This window comes from Chelonia mydas, chromosome 3 (assembly GCF_015237465.2).
Source record: "Chelonia mydas isolate rCheMyd1 chromosome 3, rCheMyd1.pri.v2, whole genome shotgun sequence".
Lineage (NCBI taxonomy): Eukaryota > Metazoa > Chordata > Testudines > Cheloniidae > Chelonia > Chelonia mydas.
Window position 1 is genome coordinate 175,297,929 of NC_057851.1, and position 18,852 is coordinate 175,316,780.

Here is an 18,852-nt window from a genome sequence, read left to right on the forward strand (position 1 = left end):
CATTAGATTGGTGAACATAACCCAAAAATGTCTGCATGGGGGGGTCCCTTTTCAAAAACCAACACCATCCTTGATAATGACAACTGACACCTTCCTAATCAGTTGGGGAGTATACAGACCCAAACTGTGCAGAGCAGATAGTCCCTCTCAGAATCCACATTGCATATCAGCCTCGTAGAGTGCATGCAGTCTGCAATGCATGCCAGTGCTTCCTAACACTGATCAGAAAAAAGACCATAAGAATAAGGACGGACGTCATTGCCTGCATGTTCTACATCCACAGACAAGGGGGAGCCAGGTCATGATCCCTGGTCTCAGAAACACTGAAATTGTGGAACCAGAGTCTCCAGCATGACATCAAACTGTTGGCAGTGTACCTCCCTGGACATCAGAATTCCAAGGTAGACAAATTGAACAGGAAGTTCTCACAAGATCATGAGTGGAAATTAAACAAAAAAGCCCAACAGCATATATTCCACCCCTGTGGGTTCCTGAACGTAGATCTCTTCACCATACCCAACAAAGCCAGATGTCCAGAATTCTGCTCAAGAGCAGGACTAGGCCACCGGTCTTGAGGGGACACCTTACTCATCACATGGAGTGTACCCCTACACGATGCCTTTCCACTGTTTCCGTGTTGTTCAAAGTACTTTTTTTACCCTGTAAACCAATGCATAGTATCTATAATTTGTATGCAGAACCCAGGCACTTCCCCCCCCCAACTATATTCCTCCATTTCAATTGCATGTAGTTCAAATTATTCCCTCCGTTACACCCATGAAGTCTGCACCGAAGTCACACCCATGCAACCTCCAGTAACAGAGGGATGAATGTGACCCATATATGCAACTTCAGTCATTTATATTGGAAGGATATTTCTGAGTTTGCAAAGGGGTAACAGAAGACAAATATAAAACTGTTTGGGGAATGAGAGCCATGAAGAGATATTAGCCAACACTGGCCTACAACACATAGTTTATAGGAAAGATCATAATAGGAGATCCAGCACAGATTGACAAGATCTTTAAAGAAAAAAATCTGGGGAGGGATTTAGAAAGACAGTATATGGAAAAATACCAACATGTGAAATATTTTTCCACATTTCTATATTTTTAGCAGAAAATACTTATTTTCTGACTCTACTTTTTTGACCGTCACCCATAAGCTGTTACTCGTGCCAGCATGACATTAGTAGGTATGTTAAAAGCTTCAGTCACTACTCTCAAATGGAATCTAGAGTGTGGCAACACGTAACTGTTCCTCCTCCCCAAAATTGCTCACTTGCAAACTCCCACAGGGATCTATCTTAGTTCCCTTCTCCTACTCAGCATATACATGAGACAACTATTGCTAACCGAAATCATCATCAGCATTAAGTAAATGGTATTAAAACTGTGTGGAATATTGTTACAACGTGAATGTGTTAGGGCAGCAACTTTCTTATTTTCATGTTTGTGCAGCACCTGCACAAATCAGAACCCGATCCTTCACTGGGGCATCATAGAATCATAGAATATCAGGGTTGGAAGGGACCTCAGGAGGTCATCTAGTCCAACCCCCTGCTCAAAGCAGGACCAACACCAACTAAATCATCCTAGCCAGGGCTTTGTCAAGCCTGATCTTAAAAACTTCTAAGGAAGGAGATTCCACCACCTCCTTTGGTAATGCATTCCAGTGTTTCACCACCCTCCTAGTGAAAAAGTTTTTCCTAATATCCAACCTAAACCTCCGCCACTGCAACTTGAGACCATTACTCCTCGTTCTGTCATCTGCTGCCACTGAGAACAGTCTAGATCCATCCTCTTTGGAACCCCCTTTCAGGTAGTTGAAAGCAGCTATCGAATCCCCCCTCACTCTTCTCTTCCTCAGACTAAACAATCCCAGTTCCCTCATAAGTCATGTGTTCCAGTCCCCTAATCATTTTTGTTGCCCTCCATTTTGTTTTCCAATTTGTCCACTTCCCTTTTGTAGTGGGGGGGACCAACACTGGAAACAATACTCCAGGTGTGGCCTCACCAGTGGTGAATAGAGGGGAATAATCACGTCCCTCGATCTGCTGGCAATGCTCCGACTAATGCAGCCCAATATGCCATTGGCCTTCTTGGCAACAAGGGCACATTGTTGACTCATATCCAGCTTCTTGTCCACTGTAATCCCCAGGTCCTTTTCTGCAGAACTGCTACCTAGCCATTCAGTCCCTAGTCTGTAGCGGTGCATGGGATTCTTCCGTCCTAAGTGCAGGACTCTGCACTTGTCTTTGTTGAACTTCATCAGTTTTCTTTTGGCCCAATCCTCTAATTTGTCTAGGGCCCTCTGTATCCTATCCCTACCCTCGAGCATATCTACCTCGCCTCCTAGTTTAGTGTCATCTGCAAACTTGCTGAGGGTGCAATCCACACCATCCTCCAGATCATTAATGAAGATATTGAACAAAACCGGCCCCAGGACTGACTCTTGGGGCACTCCACTTGATACCGGCTGCCAACTAGACATGGAGCCATTGATCACTACCCGTTGAGCCTGACAGTCGAGCCAGCTTTCTATCCACCTTATCATCCATTCATCCAGCCCATACTTCTTTAACTTGATGGCAAGAATACTGTGGGAGACAGTGTCAAAAGCTTTGCTAAAGTCAAGGAACAACACGTCCACTGCTTTCCCCTCATCCACAGAGCCAGTTATCTCGTCATAGAAAGCAATTAGATTAGTCAGGCATGACTTGCCCTTGGTGAATCCATGCTGACTGTTCCTGATCATTTTCCTCTCCTCTAAGTGCTTCAGAATTGATTCCTTGAGGACCTGCTCCTTGATTTTTCCAGGGACTGAGGTGAGGCTGACTGGCCTGTAGTTCCCAGGATCCTTCTTTTTCCCTTTTTTAAAGATGGGCACTACATTAGCCTTTTTCCAGTCATCCGGGACCTCCCCCGATCACCATGAGTTTTCAGAGATTATGGTCAATGGCTCTGCAATCACATCCGCCAATTCCCTTGCACTCTCAGATGCAGTGCATCTGGCCCAATGGACATGTGCTCGTCCAGCTTTTCTAAATAGTCCCGAACCACTTCTTTCTTCACAGAGGGCTGGTCACCTCCTCCCCATGCTGTGCTGCCCAGTGCAGCAGTCTGGTAGCTGACCTTGTTCGTGAAGACAGAGGCAAAAAAAGCATTGAGTACATTAGCTTTTTCCACATCCTCTCACTAGGTTGCCTCCCTCCTTCAGTAACGGGCCCACACTTTCCTTGACTTTCTTCTTGTTGCTAACATACCTGAAGAAACCCTTCTTGTTACTCTTAACATCTCTTGCTAGCTGCACCTCCAGGTGAGATTTGGCCTTCCTGATTTCACTCCTGCATGCCCGAGCAATATTTTTATACTCTTCCTTGGTCATTTGTCCAATCTTCCACTTCTTGTAAGCTTCTTTTTTGTGTTTAAGATCAGCAAGGATTTCACTGTTAAGCCAAGCTGGTCGCCTGCCATATTTACTATGCTTTCTACAATCGGGGTGGTTTGTCTCTGTAACCTCAATAAGGATTCTTTAAAGTACAGCCAGCTCTCCTGAACTCCTTTCCCCCTCATGTTGTTTTCCCAGGGATCCTGCCCATCAGTTCCCTGAGGTTTTCAAAGTCTGCTTTTCTGAAATCCAGGGTCCGTATTCTGCTGCTCTCCTTTCTTCCTTGTGTCAGGATCCTGAACTCGACCATCGCATGGTCACTGCCTCCCAGGTTCAACAAATAAATAGATATATACTAATAATAAAATACCAGAGGGGGTAAGTAGCTATGTTAAAATCAATAGAGGCATAATGGCAGACACTGAATACATTTTGGCGGTTCAGGTGAACTAATTCATTCAGATATGCTAAGAATTAACTTAAACCATTACCCAAAACTTAGTGAACCAAAGCTGAGCATATTTTAAGGTTTGAAAAATAAAGTGGAACCTATATTTTATTAGGTATGGGCTGAAATCATTATGTGAATGCAGCCTGAGAAGTCTCCTCTGACCAAGATCAAAATCTTATTGTTAGATTTCCAGAATAAATATCTTCAGAAAATTCTACGCAGAATTAGAAAATGAAGAAGTTTTCAGGAAATAAGATTAAAATGTGGTGTTAAAAAATGTTAAGGAGGGGAAAAAAGGTTATTTGCTTTTCAAGGACAGCTCTTAATCTTCTGGCCTATGTGGATAGATGTTCTAAGAGTTGGTTTTTAAAGGCAGCTGGATAGCTCAAAGTCATTGCAACACTTTCAGCCCATTAGGGCATCAAAAGTTAAGAAAGAGAGTGTTTAAAAGGAAGAGTAATCGGAATCAATACAGAGACACTGGCAACATTAATCAGAGTTGCATTTAAACACTTAAATCAGAGTGATTCCAGTCTGAAGCGCAGGTGTGCCCTTCCCCTTGTAGGTGCTCAGGGTAGGGACAGATTACTAGGATATGTCGACAAATTGGTGCCCGCTGATGAATATGGTTTGATGTGCCTCTACTTGCAGCTGAATCATGTTTAGCTCTAAGCTAGTGGACCAGTTCCCAATATACCAAATCAGGTCCAGAACAGAAGCAGAATTTCAGTCCTTTTCTTTAGGGATGGGTTTATTTTCCAATACCAAAACAATACAACACAAACTAAAACAGATACAGCAGGCCCTGCAACCTGGCCCCTCCTAAAGCCTCTTCCTCATAAGGCTTCTGCTGCTGTTCACACTGCAGGAATCTCCACCAGGTGGTCTACCTACCTAGCTGGAGTAGGACCAAGGGTGGTGGGGGGGTCCTTTCCCAGGACCTAGGTCCCCTGCAAGTTTCTTCCTGGTCCCTGCAGGCCTTCTCCCCTAACTATACTGCTAGCTGGCTTGTCACCTATGTACTAAGCACCCTATAGCATAACCTATAACACAGTGAAGTTTTAGCAGTTTCTTCTCAGTTGAAGTATGTAATACTACAGATCTATATTGTGTATCCTCTGCTTCTCAAATATGCCAACAGATGCCACTGCACCATCTATTGTTTTTCCTGACCTTCCTGATTTTATTTTTGGACTGCGAGTCAGATATCCAAAACATGTGTGCTGTTTGGCTTTAGTAAGGACAAGGAAAAAAGAAAACCTGTTATTAAGCAGCTACCTAACAATTTGATACAAACATGAATTACTATCTGGGTTTGTTCTTTAACGATGTGTACTCAATTTGGATGAAAACTTCCAAAGACTTCAACTGATCAGTCTTTGTCACAGCATATTTTTGTTCAGGCTTTTAATAAATTATTCAAACATTGGCTGCAAAATGGATACATAAAAAAGAACTAAATAAATGTTTCAAACCAAATATACTGCCTTGAAAGTTCAGTAATCCAGACATATTTTAAATATCTACAGTGAGCAGACTATTTGCTGATTTTGCTTTTCTTTCACATTTGCCCCAGTGAATTTTATACATTACAATTTAAATTATAAATATAAAGAAAACAAAAATGAAAAGCTGTAGGTATAGTTCTCTGCTAATTACATTTTAGTGGGGAAAATTGTCTACTTGTGTTTTTTTAAGTCTTGTATTCCCAGGAAGAGCAATTTTAAGATCATGATTTTGTTCTCATCTTTGATAGACATTTCATATGGTGATGGGCAAATATAATTTGCTGCCTGTTTATCCAGTGTGAACTAAAATGATATCTGGAAATTAATCTAGTGATAGAAGAATATCTGCCACGATAGACTAAATTTGTTTTAATACTATGTACTTATAAAATGGTTTTAATTTGTTCCAAATATACGAAAGTACGGAAGTTACTGAATATAGATAACATTTAAAAAAATAAAATACTATAGCTAACAAAAGTTCTCAATACTAGAGCATTAAGGAGCCATTTCAGAGAAGTTCCTTCATTGGATTTTTTTTTAAATATAGGGACAGTGAAAATTAAGAACTGAGACTGTTATAACTGAAGAGCAGCATTTATTCAGATCTGGTCCTTCAAGACCCTTATTAAATTCATTGTGACTGCTTGTGAGAGGAAGGTGACAGGATTTGTCCAAGATAGCAAAATGAACTAAAATTGTGCAAGGAAAAAAGGTGTTTTTTCTCCTGTATCTTTGGAGCCAGCAATGAGAACAGGACTGCATGGATAGAAGAGTGCAGATTGCCCACCGAATGACTAGCAAGTTATAAGAACTGATCAAACTTTACTTCTAGTAAACAAAGAAGCCCATGGCCATTATGGAACAAATAGAGCTAGTCTTTTTTTTTTTCCCCACGGATTTCTAAATAGCTGGAAAATCAACATTTGGACAGCAGTGAGTACTGCATCCCTAGAAGCACCATGCTAGAGGCTGTGAAGAGGGTAATACCATATTGGTTGTTTGTGGTTTTTGGACTTCACTATGGAAGAAGACCTATACAACAACAAAAATACACAGCATATTTTTCAGTGTCTTGTTTCAAATTTAACCGAACCACTAAATGTTAACTGCCAAGTCATTCTGATTGCTCAAAATTTGTGAGAGCCCCTAAAGCAGATTTCCATCAGTTGAAAAACCAATACTGGGCTGTCATTTGCATATTGGATTGTGTTATTCGTATGCTGTAAACAACAATTAATCATATTTTTCATTTGCTTACAGGCAATATTGTTACCAGCCTTTAAATGGGAAAATATTTAAACCCTTGAAGTGTTTTTAAATTTCCCATAAAGCTGTGACAAAGTGTGTGTTATATATATATATTTTAAATAGACTATTTGCTGAGAAGTATTTGGCCATGAAAAACATTGGATGAATCTAATTTATTCTAAGGGAAGTTCATTGTTAATTTTGCCAGACTGTTTGATTCAACAATGAATCATCAAACTATTAAATTTAGCAAAAACAGCAGGAGTTGATAGTGATTCCCTTTGTTGACTGTAACCCAAAGCATGGGCAGAATTTGTGCTGACTTACACACAGTTCCACATACTGAGTCAAGTGTTGCAACATTGAGTTTGTCAGCCCAGCGTTTGGATCAGTCTTTAGATGGCTTACCAGCTAGGGGCTGATCCTGTAATGTGCTGAGCACCTACTATGTTGTGTTTTAATGCACTCTACACCTTTCAGAATATGACCAACAGCTGACTGGATTGATCCTCTTGTATACACCAGAGGTATTCAGCATCAGAAGAGTATATCCTGAGATATAATAAAAGAGACCAAGTGGAGAAGGCATCTCTAGAGGGACCAGTGCATGGCAATTGGAGAATGTCCCTTGGAATGTCACAGAATGGACAATCCTATGAAAGCTGTCAACATTAGCAGGAGATGGTTAAAGCTGCAAACAGTGCCTTCATCCCTCACCCTCAAGAACGATACTGACAGTTTTAGAAATGAGTTATGAGGTTGAGATTAGCTCTTTAAAATATCCATTTTCAATAAATATCAGACTGCCTTCGTGGTGAAAATAGTCACTTTTAATATAAAAACAACTTGACATTTTCAGTAATACTTTTAATGAGCATTGCTCTGAGCTATAATATAATGAAATTTGCTTAAAAGTAGAACAGGCTGGTGATGCTTGGCAGAACAAAGTGGCATATGGTAAATCAGTTGTGATTTATTGGCAAGCGCTTTCATTTTTTGGAAAGCTAGCAGCTTTCAGCACAGTGGACTGCATCTTGATATTCAGTGCTGAAAAGAAACAACTGCTGAACGATAAACACAGGTTAATTTAAAAAGGTGTGATTGTTTAATAAAGGCAAGTGAAGAACTTTGTCTTATAAATGATTCTTTGCATTTATTGTTCTATGTGTGATAGCTAACTTTGTCTACCACTGCATCTTTAGATTAGTGCCTCACTAAATATTCCAGTATTTGAAACATGTACAAGATTTTTCAACTATCAGATCCTCAGCTGGCATCAATCAGCATAGATCCAGGTGCTTCAATGTAGCTATTTACACCAGCTGTGGATCTGGCCCAGAATATCTTGACAAATATATGTATTTCACAACAACTATGGTTAAGGTTACATTGGGACTTCTACTATTCAGTCTAGCAAAGCCCAAATGGCATATACTGGAGGAACTGTTGGAAAGGGATATGCATCCCCATGTAACTCCAATGGAGCTAGGGAGGAGTGTGATGTAGCCTGTGGGTGTATTACACATCCCTGTCCCCTTGTTGCTCTTTGCAGAGGGAAAGAAATTCTGGAGGCAGCTGCCAACCAATTCTATGATGGGGAAGATAAAACTTGCCCTCCTTATGGAAAGAGAGAGATTACTTCATTTTTAAGCCCTCTAACAGACTTTCTGCAGAAGTGGAGAATCAACCCATCAGAAAGTAAACAGCTTAAACCCGCTGTCAAGGTTCCTTCCCCACTCTGAACTCTAGGGTACAGATGTGGGGACCTGCATGAAAGACCCCCTAAGCTTATTCTTACCAGCTTAGGTTAAAAGTTCCCCAAGGTACAAACTTTTACCTTTTGTCCTTGAACCTTTATGCTGCCACCACCAAAGTGTCTAACAAAAATAACAGGGGAAGTGCCCACTTGGAAACATCTCCCCCCCCTCAAAAAAAAAATCCCCCCTAGCACTACACCCCCTTTCCTGGGGAAGGCTTGATAAAAGTCCTCACCAATTTGCATAGGTGAACACAGACCCAAACCCTTGGATCTTAAGAACAATGCAAAAGCAATCAGGTTCTAAAAGAAGAATTTTAATAGAAGAAAGTAAAAGAATCACCTCTGTAAAATCAGGATGGTAAATACCTTACAGGGTAATTAGATTCAAAACATAAAGAATCCCTCTAGGCAAAACCTTAAGTTACAAAAAGACACAAAACAGGAATATACATCCCATTCAGCACAAACTTATTTTATCAGCCATTTAAACAAAACAGAATCTAACGCATATCTAACTAGATTGCTTACTATCTCTTTACAGGAGTTCTGACCTGCATTCCTGCTCTGGTCCTGGCAAAAGCATCACAGAGACAGAGCCTTTGTTCCCCCTTGCCCCTGCTTTGAAAGTATTTTGTCTCCTCATTGGTCATTTTGGGCAGGTGCCAGCGAGGTTTCTTAGCTTCTTAACGCTTTACAAGTGAAAGGGTTTTTCCTCTGGCCAGGAGGGATTTAAAGGTGGTTAGCCTTCCCTTTATATTTATGACACCCGCTAAGCCTGCTTCTTGTGTGACAAAGTTCCTCCTCTGCCTCGGTGGGTCCTGCGCTTATTGGCAGATTTGCTTGCCTCAGAGATTCACGGCAGCCCTCAGTTTGGCCACTCTTGCTAGTGGCTCAAACCTGCCGTCCACTCAGCTAACCTCATCACTGGTCAGCATGGGGGAAACTGAGAACAATCCCCACAGTCTCTGTGTCCCACCTAGTGGGTCGGGACAGGGCAGATCCCTTTCCAATTTAGACCTTCCCTTCTGGTGTTTCTCACAGACCAGGTCAACTTCTCCTGTGTCCGTTCAGGAGTTGGGGGGGAACCTGGGCCCACCCTCTACACCGGGTTCCAGCCCAGGGCCCTGTGGATAGTAGCTGTCCACAATGTTCCCTGTATCAGCTTTGTGACAGCTACAACTCCCTGGGCTCCTTCCCCCAAGCACCTTCTTTATCCTCACTGCAGGATCTTCCTCCTGAAGCTTGATCACACTTGAACTCTTCACTCCTCCAGCAGTACACCTTCTCACTCCCTGCTCCTGGCACACCCCCCTACTAACTGATGGGAGGTCTTTTTTAAACCAGGTGTCCTGATTACCCTGCCTGCCATAATTGAATCTAGAAAGTTCTTAATTGGCTCCAGCTGTCTTGGTTAGCTTGCCTGTCTTAATTGGTTCTGGCAGGTTCCTGATTGCTCTCAGGCAGCCCCTGCTCTGGTCACTCAGGGAACAGAAAACTGTTCATCCAGTGGCCAATATATTTGCCTTCTACCAGACTCCTGTATCCCACTGGTCTGGGTCTGTCACACTTGGTTGCAGAGAGAAGCACACACACTGTCATCTTGTAAACAGTGTATGATGCTCAGGTACTATGGGGATAAGGGCCATGTGAGCAGCTGGATGTATTGCATCAGTTTTGCTCATTCCTTATTCAGGTAACATTCCCATTTAATTCAGTGAGAGTTAGGACTGAGGACTTCAGTTCTGTGTGTGTCTGTAGTTACTGAAAACAATTTAGAAATAAGATAAATATAAAAGTAGTGAGGAGAATACAACAGTTGAAATCAAAATAGTGTTAATAATTTGCTGCCTAAATTTAAAAAAAGTTTGTTAAATCTTATTGTAAAGGTTCTTCAGTTTAGCAGTAGTTATATCACCTATATATTTTCGTTGTATATTGAAAATAGCTCCAAAGGGACATGTTTCTTGAGTAGAGAGCTTTTTAATTAAACAAGTAAATTATGCTTCCAGAGAATTAGCCCTCTCCACTCTTACTATTCAAAATTTACTGAAATAGGAGAAATGGTAAAAGGAGTTACTAAATGGCTGCTTCTAGTCTTATGAATTTTGACTAATTGAATTTTTACAATACAGTTGTATAGATAGAAATTATTGGCAGTCGCTGAGGAAAGCTGCATCACTACCTTTCTTGAAGATGACTTTGGCATAGAGTACAGTACAGGAAACAATTGGAAACGACATCATGTGAGGGCGTGTCTGTATTCTGCTGAAATATATGTATTTTTTAAGTTTTGTCTTAAAATTTTTCTTACAAAAATTAGCATTGTAAAATCTGAAGAAAGGATAATACTGGTAGATTGGAATTTAAGAAAGGGAGTTTGGCATAGGGTGATATTGTAAGGTCTCAGTGAGCCCTAAGTAAAGGGCTGTACATAGCTGCATCAGCTGAGGAGGAAACTGTGATTCTCCGTCACAAAATCCTGCTTGATTATTTTCTTGCCCTCCCACCCTTACCCCAAAAGGAAGAGTGTATCTACTGTTGGACTACTCCAGTCACCAATTACTTACCCTCCCTAAGTCTTGATTTAAGACATAGATACCACAGGCATGTGCACAGAGCCTCAACTCCTGGATTCATTTGTTATCAGCCTATTGTATTTTTAATTAAAAATTCTGTCCTTCGTGGTTGCAAAGAATAGCTTGAAAATGTGACATGGAAATAATGGATGCAGTGACATCTGCCTGGGTCTGCAGAGAGCCTGAAACAATAGCTTTGAAAGAGGTGAAGTGCCTCATTCATCTCAATGAGTTATGTATGTATGCGAGTAGTGGGACCCTGCCAATTTCTCTGTGCATGTTTGTCTACACAAAACTGGACCTGAAGCAACTAAACTGGTTTGAATTCACACCTGTAGGTATTGCAGTGGAAGTCGTTGTGTGGACATTTATTTTGAATTAAGAGTATCTACTGAAATTATTTCACTTCCAGTCTGTGCATAGACAAGCCTTGAATGCAACAGGAAAAGAGTTTAGTAGCCTTAGACCACCTACTCAAGAAGATACAGCCGAGAAGCTGGGCTAAGTGTTGGTGGGAGCCCTGCTGCCACTCCTGTCTCTCTCCTGATAGCGGAGGGGCTGCTGCTCTGCCTTTCTGGGAGATAGGACATCCTGCTGTGAAATGGGCATGGGCACACAGTGCAGGGACAGTCCTGTGAGGGTGGAGTTGATGAAGGTCCATGTGTCATGGCATGCCTGGAGCCCTGACTCGCCATGCTGCCTCAACTCAACTGGACAACATGTAGTTATATGCGCAGGAGAAGGCACATGAGGGGACACTGACTGGGAGTGCCAATGTGTATTTTGCAGGGGGTCTTCAGCCTAAAAATTATTCTTTCTTTAATTTTTTGCTGGCTGTGTTTTAATGATCCTGTTGTGCAGGAAGCTTTCTGGAATACAGATTTTTGGGTCAACCCTTGTACTCCCTGTGATGTTGCACTCCATATGCTTTATAAAAATATGCTTATGAAGGTGAATATGATGTAACTGGAATATGCTTGATTCAAAAGGTCTCTTGTCAGGTATCATTACAAAGCTTATAATCTACTGAGTGTGTTCATCCTATTTGAATGCATGTATCATTCTTGTATCTGAAGCTGGAAATATGAAGTATAACTCTGAGATCCTATTGTAATTATGCAAAGTGTGGGCCATTAATGGTGGTTTAGAATCTTGATGGCTCCCATTGATTAGGACAATTGGTTGTAAATGGTTTATTTACCTGCAAACCTTCCTGTATACATGGGGGCCAACCCAGGAAGAATGGAAACTAGGGGCCGTACAGTGACATGTGACCCAGTCATATGATACTGGAATCCATCTTAAATCTGGCACTTTTCCATTTATAAGGAGGGGTGGGGACCCAGAGAGACAAAAGATTCCCACCTTGTGCCAAACTATAAAACGGGATGGAGCAGGACAAAAGAGGTGGCCAGTCATGAGAGAGCCCCTGCCTACCACCTGAGATGTCTGCTGGAACTAACAGGGACTGTACTACAGGAAAGGATTGGGCCCAGACTAGGAAGGAGTCTAATCTGTGAAAGAAGCTTATTGGAACATCTCTGAGGGTGAGATATTACTTGTAATCAGTTTCTTAATATTAGGCTTAGACATGCATGTTTTTGCTTTATTTTGCTAGGAGACTTACTTTGTTCTGTCTGTTATGTCTTGAAATGACTTAGATCATACTTTTTATACTTAATAAAATCACTTTTGTTTATTAATGAACCCAGAGTAAGTGATTAATACCTGGGGGAGCAAACAGCTGTGCATATCTCTCTATCAGTGTTATAGAGGGCAGACAGTTTATGAGTTTACCCTGAATAACTTTATACAAAGTAAAATGGATTTATTTGGGGGTTTAGATCCCATTGGGAACTGGATGTCTGGGTGCTGGAGAGGTAACCTGCTGAGCTGTTTTTGGTTAAAGTCTGCAGCTTTGGGGGCATGGCCCAGACCCTGAGTCTGTGTTGCAGCAGGCTAGTGTGTCTGGCTCAACACGGCAGGGTTCTGGAATCCAAAGCTGGCGGGAAAATGGGCTTAGAGGTAATTTCAGCACATCAGGTGTCAGTCCCAAGGGGTTCTCTGTGACCGAACCTGTCACACTCCCCCTTTTTGAAGAACACTGAATAAACCTGAATGCACATACTACAGCTTTGCCTCTGCCAATTCAGCATTCATTCAATATGCTGAACCTGTTTGCTAATTTTACTGTTACACCTTCTGAATTGCATATTTGGTGTGGTATTATGCAAGCTATGCTGTTCTGTCAGTGGAAACATAGCACACATTTCTGTTGATAAAACACATATCCTTTATAGGCTTTGTGTAAATTCAAGCAAATCACCTCTCCCCCACCTTTTAGACTCTTCAGGATAAGAATAAACTAACACCATTATGTTTAAATAATATTGCTTTCTAAAAAAAAACTTTTCAAGTTGATGATTTATGTCAGCAACAACAAAATGTAGCTGGCTGGCAATATTATGACGGGGATGGTGTTTAAATTAGAATTAAATGCATGTAATTAACAACTATTTTATGTTGCTTTATATAGGGCAGTTTTAAAATAAGATGCAGGCATTTCCTTAGCATGTATCAGACAAATTACAAAATAACTGAAATTCATTGAATATCCTCACCGCCACTGTTGATGAAAACATTTTTAATACTTAAGCGCTTTCCTCTTCTGAATGTTGGGGGGAGAGGGAGAATCTATAATTTTTCCCACTCCTCCCTGGAAGTACCCAGGCTTTGTTATATTTTTAATGTTACTTTTGAAAAGCACAGAGTTGAATAAATATAATTTGGAAACATCAGTTCTGAAACTTAAATTAATGAGTGCTTCCCTTAGTGATTTGAGCAGTACATGCAAATTGAGATTTCCCCTCCACCCCCAGAGTGCGGTGATGAAAGGATATTCTGATTAGCCAAATGGTATAGATTAGTTATGACTCATCTCTGGAATTCAGCTACTTGAATTCTGTAGTTAGTATTGGGTGCTTTCCAGTAAGATTTTATGAGTATCTACTTGGTGTTTGGCTCTGATACTTTTTTTTCTAGGTAGGCACATTTTCATACTCTAAAATGGTCCAGGATGAATTATGGTTTTGTTTCCATTGGCATGTGTTTAGACTTCATATTGTGTGGTTCCAAAAGGTGGATGATGATAATATGACCAAAAATAGGGCAGAAACTGATTTTATAAGTGGCAGTTATAAGAGGGTAATTCAGTATACAGTATTTTGAAATGCTAAGAAAATTTTCTATTAGGCATAGTTTATATATCTAGTATATTCCATGTGTACGTTGAGATTTTCAAAGAAAGATAATGTATTTAAATGCTACAAGGGCTCAAAATCCTTATTTCTTTTTTCTATTACAGTAGTTCCTTGGGCTAACGGAGAAAGGCACTTCAATATTCTAGGCACTGTACAGACTTAGGGTAATAGACATTCGCTGCCCCAAAGGGCTGACAGTCTATTGATGATTTCCCAGTTCCTTCTCTATAATTTTGAAGTTTCTGATGCTGATAGTGCTTGGGTAGAGTTTAATTGTCTTTGGCATTTGATAATTATATAATTGTTGATCCTTTTGGAGTTATCTGCTTTATTAATCAGACAAAATGAAATTTTGAATCTTTTAGTAAAATTAGACCTTGAATATTTTGTGTTCATTATTTTTCTGAAGTTAATTATTTTGTATTGTTTAATTAACTACACAGCACTGTTCCTCTTCCAGTTAGCTGTGTTCTTTTGTTCAATTAGGTCTTTAGTTGTTTTTTATAATGTCACTTGTTTGTGCCCATTACTTTTTCCTGGCCTGTGAGAAGATGATAAAGGGATGGCACAAGGCAGAATGGAAAGGGCACCCTGGTGGGGATTTTGTTGATGGGACTTATTCTCGTTGCCAGGATATTGTGATCTGGGGTGGGGGTGGGGTTTACATCCATTGGAAGAGCACTTTCATTTATAATATCAGAAATCTAAATAAATGTGGTCATCTTCCCATTCCAAGTGAATTTCCATGGTATTATGACCCTCTAATACTGGCAAGTGACAGTTTTCTTTCTATAAACAAGCATGAAAAAGCTTCATTTGCATGTATACATTAGTAATACTTAAAGTAGCACTTTAAAATTGGAGATCTTTAACTGTTACATAAGAGCTTCCAATCTGTATATTGAGTAGGTAAATATGAATATTCCTATTGTGTCGATACTGTACATCCTGGAAATCAATGTCCAAGCCAGGATTATAAGTCAGGGCTTGTGTACACTACCACTTAAATAGATGCAACTCGTGTCGCTCAGAGGTTTGAAAAAGCCACCCCTCTGAGTGACGTAAGTTAGATTAACTTCAAGCTGTGTCCACGCAGCATCAATGCAGCTGCACCAATATAGCACGTCTGGTGAAGACAAGCCCTCAAGAGCTTGACTCCTCTTCTGCCCATTCTAGGCAATGCAAGTATAATATAAGAACATTGTTTAAAATTTAAATAGTCTTTAAATAGACCCATACTGATCAGTTCTTTTAATTATTCCCTACCTTGTGTAACTATTTACAGCTGTGCACAATAAGTGGCTTTCTCATCCACTTTGCACAGTTGTAAAAAAGTAGAATAGATTTAAATTTTTTATTAAAGCTAATGTTAAAAAATTCTATAATACATAGGTTGGAAAAAGAGTGTCTGTACATCTGGGTATAGTGCTTAGATTATCCAGAAATATAAAGTTATTTTTTAAAAGTCATATGATACATAGAGTACACAATCAGCAATAACCCAAATTTAGGTGCGTAGATTTAACAGTACCGTTTAGATATTAGAATCCAAATACATCACTCATGAAAAGTTGTACAGAGATTTGGTTGTGGAAAGCAAAATATGAGTGGAGATTGTTCCTCAGTAATTGAGAATTAGGTTGGTTGTCCATTAGATAATACAATCCATGAGGAAAGTATTTGGCAATATCAGGAAGGATGAGCTGGAATGCCGATGAGAAGCGCAGTCAGGAAAGTAACAATGTCCAGTGATGTGTTCTATGTAGATGTCCCTCAACCACCTGATGGCGTCCAACACCATGAGTTGCCACGTCAGCCAAGCGTAGCGTTTACCGATTCTGCATTCTCTCAGCACTCACTTGTTACTGGGGTCCCATTTGCCTAAGACTCCGACGATCGTAACCACACAAGGTGCAAGTATAGTCAGGTCTGAACAACCAAGGGGCTGACTGCCTCCAGTGACCTTCTGGTGACCCTTACCTTCTGTTGCAGTTGTGAGCAATCTGTACCTTGCGGGACTGGATGCTATATGATAAACCGTAAATTATTCAGTTAGGGTGGATTCAGCCCCAGCAGGTTTCGTGATGCACTCCAGCATATGGAGGAGGAGTTAGCTAACATTGGTCTCCATGTTTCATGGTCAAAGACAAAACTGCAAAATCTAGGACCAGGTCCACCCGTGACTCCAATCTCTTAGAACAATGAAACTGTCAAATCAGTTTCCAGCTTTTGCTATCTGGGTTCTATGCTTACCAGCTCCTCCAATTCTCACACGGAGGTTCTCCATTGGATTGGCATCACAGCATTTGCCATGGGCCATTTACAATGGATATAGAATCAACATCATCTTAGTATGACAACCAAGTTCAGAATTTATACAAGCTGTATCCTTCCCATACTATTGTATGGCTGTGAAACATGGACACTATGCTGTGCAGACTGGATAAAGCAGGAGGCTTTCCACACAAAATGTCAATGTCGTATACTGGGAATAAAGTGGAATGACTTCATCTGTAATGCAGATGTTTATGGTCACTTGGGGCTACAGACTACTGGGGCCATTGCCCACAGGCAGCACCTTACACTTTTTGGACATGTCGTAAAGATGCCACAAGACGTTCCAGTGAATGCTGTTCTCCGGGAGGCTTGTAACATCCAATATAAAATTCCACCAACCAAGGGGTGGAGGTGGCCCAGAGACAGACCCCCTATTACGTGGGGTCATCAAGTCTGTTCTGATGTTGGACTCTCAGGTCCTCAAGCCTTTGCGGTTGTGCAAGAACGGACCAAATGTCTAATGATTTCTATGGCTGAAGTCTGGCTAAGCATTGAAGAAGAAGAAAAAGCACCATATCAGTTATGTAAGAGTTTTGTCATTGACTTCATTGGAACAGGAACAAGCCTTTAATTTCAAGTACCTAAATTTAATGCTGGACTATTTTACAATTGTTGTGCATGTTCACAGTGATTTGTAGATATGAAATGCACCCTCAGGAAGTTTGCAGATGACACTAAGCTGGGGGGAGAAGTAGATACACTGGAGGGTAGGGATAGGGTCCAGCATGACCTAGACAAATTGGAGGATTTAACCAAAAAAAAATCTGATGAGGTTCAACAAGGACAAGTGCAGAGTCCTGAACTTAGGAAGGAAGAATCCCATGCACTGCTACAGGCTGGGGACCAACTGGCTAAGCAGTAGTTCTGCAGAAAAGGACCTGGGGATTACAGTGGATGAGAAGCTGAATATGAGTCAGCAGTGTGCCTTTGTTGTCAAGAAGGCCAACGGCATATTGGGCTGCATTAGTTGGAGCACTGCCAGCAGATCGAGGGAAGTGATGATTCCCCTCTATTCACCACTGGTGAGGCCACACCTGGAGTATTGTGTCCAGTGTGGGTCCCCCCACTACAGAAGGGATGTGGACAAATTGGACAGAGTCCAGCAGAGGGCAACAGAAATGATTAGGGGGCTGGGGCACAAGACTTATGAGGAGAGGCTGAGGGAACTGGGGTTATTTAGTCTGCAGAAGAGAAGAGTGAGGGGGGATTTGATAACAGCCTTTGACTCCCTGAAGGGGGGTTCCAAAGAGGATGGAGCTCAGCTGTTCTCAGTGGTGGCAGATGACAGAACAAGGAGTAATGGTCTCAAGTTGCAGGAGAGGTCTAGGTTGGATATTAAGAAACACTATTGTACTAGGAGGGTGGTGAAGCACTGGAATGGGTTTCCTAGGAAGGTGGTGGAATCTCCATCCTTAAAGGTTTTGAAGGCCCAGCTTGACAGAGCCCTGGCTGGGATGATTTAATGGGTGTTGACCCTGCTTTGAGCAGGGGAGTGGACTAGATGACCTCCTGAGATCTCTTCGAACCCTAATATTCTATGGTTCTATGAAAACAATTGACTGTGAACAAGCACTTCATGATGAAAAGTAAAATGCAAAATTGCTTATATAGCATCCATATATAGTGTGCACCTTTCTCTGTATCGCTTCAGTTAGAAACACCCCAGATGTACATGGTCCTGTATGGAACAAAATGCCTGAGTCTTTAATTTTTATTATGATTTTCTTTATTCCTGTCCTTAGTTGATAAACAGAACATATAACAGTAAATGAGAGCTACATGGGGGATATAATACATGGGGATATAAATATCCTTACTTCTTGTTCATTTGTCACCAATATAAGCTCCCAAATATGGAAATGTCGTCCCATTTACCCAGACACATTTCTTCCCAATACCTGCATCTTCTCCCCACCCCCTCCCCCACGGTAGCTACATGCATGCAGTAGAAGGAAAATAACTAGGTTGCTGGGCCAAATTCTCATTCCCTGTCCAAATCATGAGTAAAAGATCCTTATATGAGGGGTGGAGCGACTGGACCCTTCTATATAGTCCAGAGCCATGATGTGAACCACCTAGCAGCAATGAAGCCTCTTTGAGAATAATACTGCAATTTCTGTATTGCAGTAGCAGTTGCTGCCCTCCTAACACCCCCACATGGTGGTTTTGGTCAGTGGGTCAGTGTGGTTAGCTGATCTGTTGACGGTCTTCAGCCACATTCAACCCCTCTCTGTCCTTACCTTATAAAGTGCTGCTGTGGAGTCATCTTGTGCAATCTCTTCCCAGTTACCCTACAAAAGAGCTGTGGGGGGGAGGGGGA

At 41.2% G+C, this 18,852-nt stretch overlaps 1 protein-coding gene and 1 long non-coding RNA gene across 45 annotated transcripts in view; both read left to right on the plus strand.

Annotated features, from left to right (window-relative positions):
- The window catches only part of NRXN1 (neurexin 1), a 1,224,094-nt gene that overhangs the window by 291,881 nt on the left and 913,361 nt on the right, over positions 1–18,852 (plus strand). The window lies entirely within an intron of this gene.
- LOC122465221 overlaps positions 9,922–18,852 on the plus strand; it is a 95,475-nt gene continuing 86,544 nt past the window's right edge. Inside the window, exon 1 of the long non-coding RNA XR_006289898.1 lies at positions 9,922–10,052. This is a non-coding gene — a long non-coding RNA (uncharacterized LOC122465221). The remainder of the gene's footprint in view (positions 10,053–18,852) is intronic.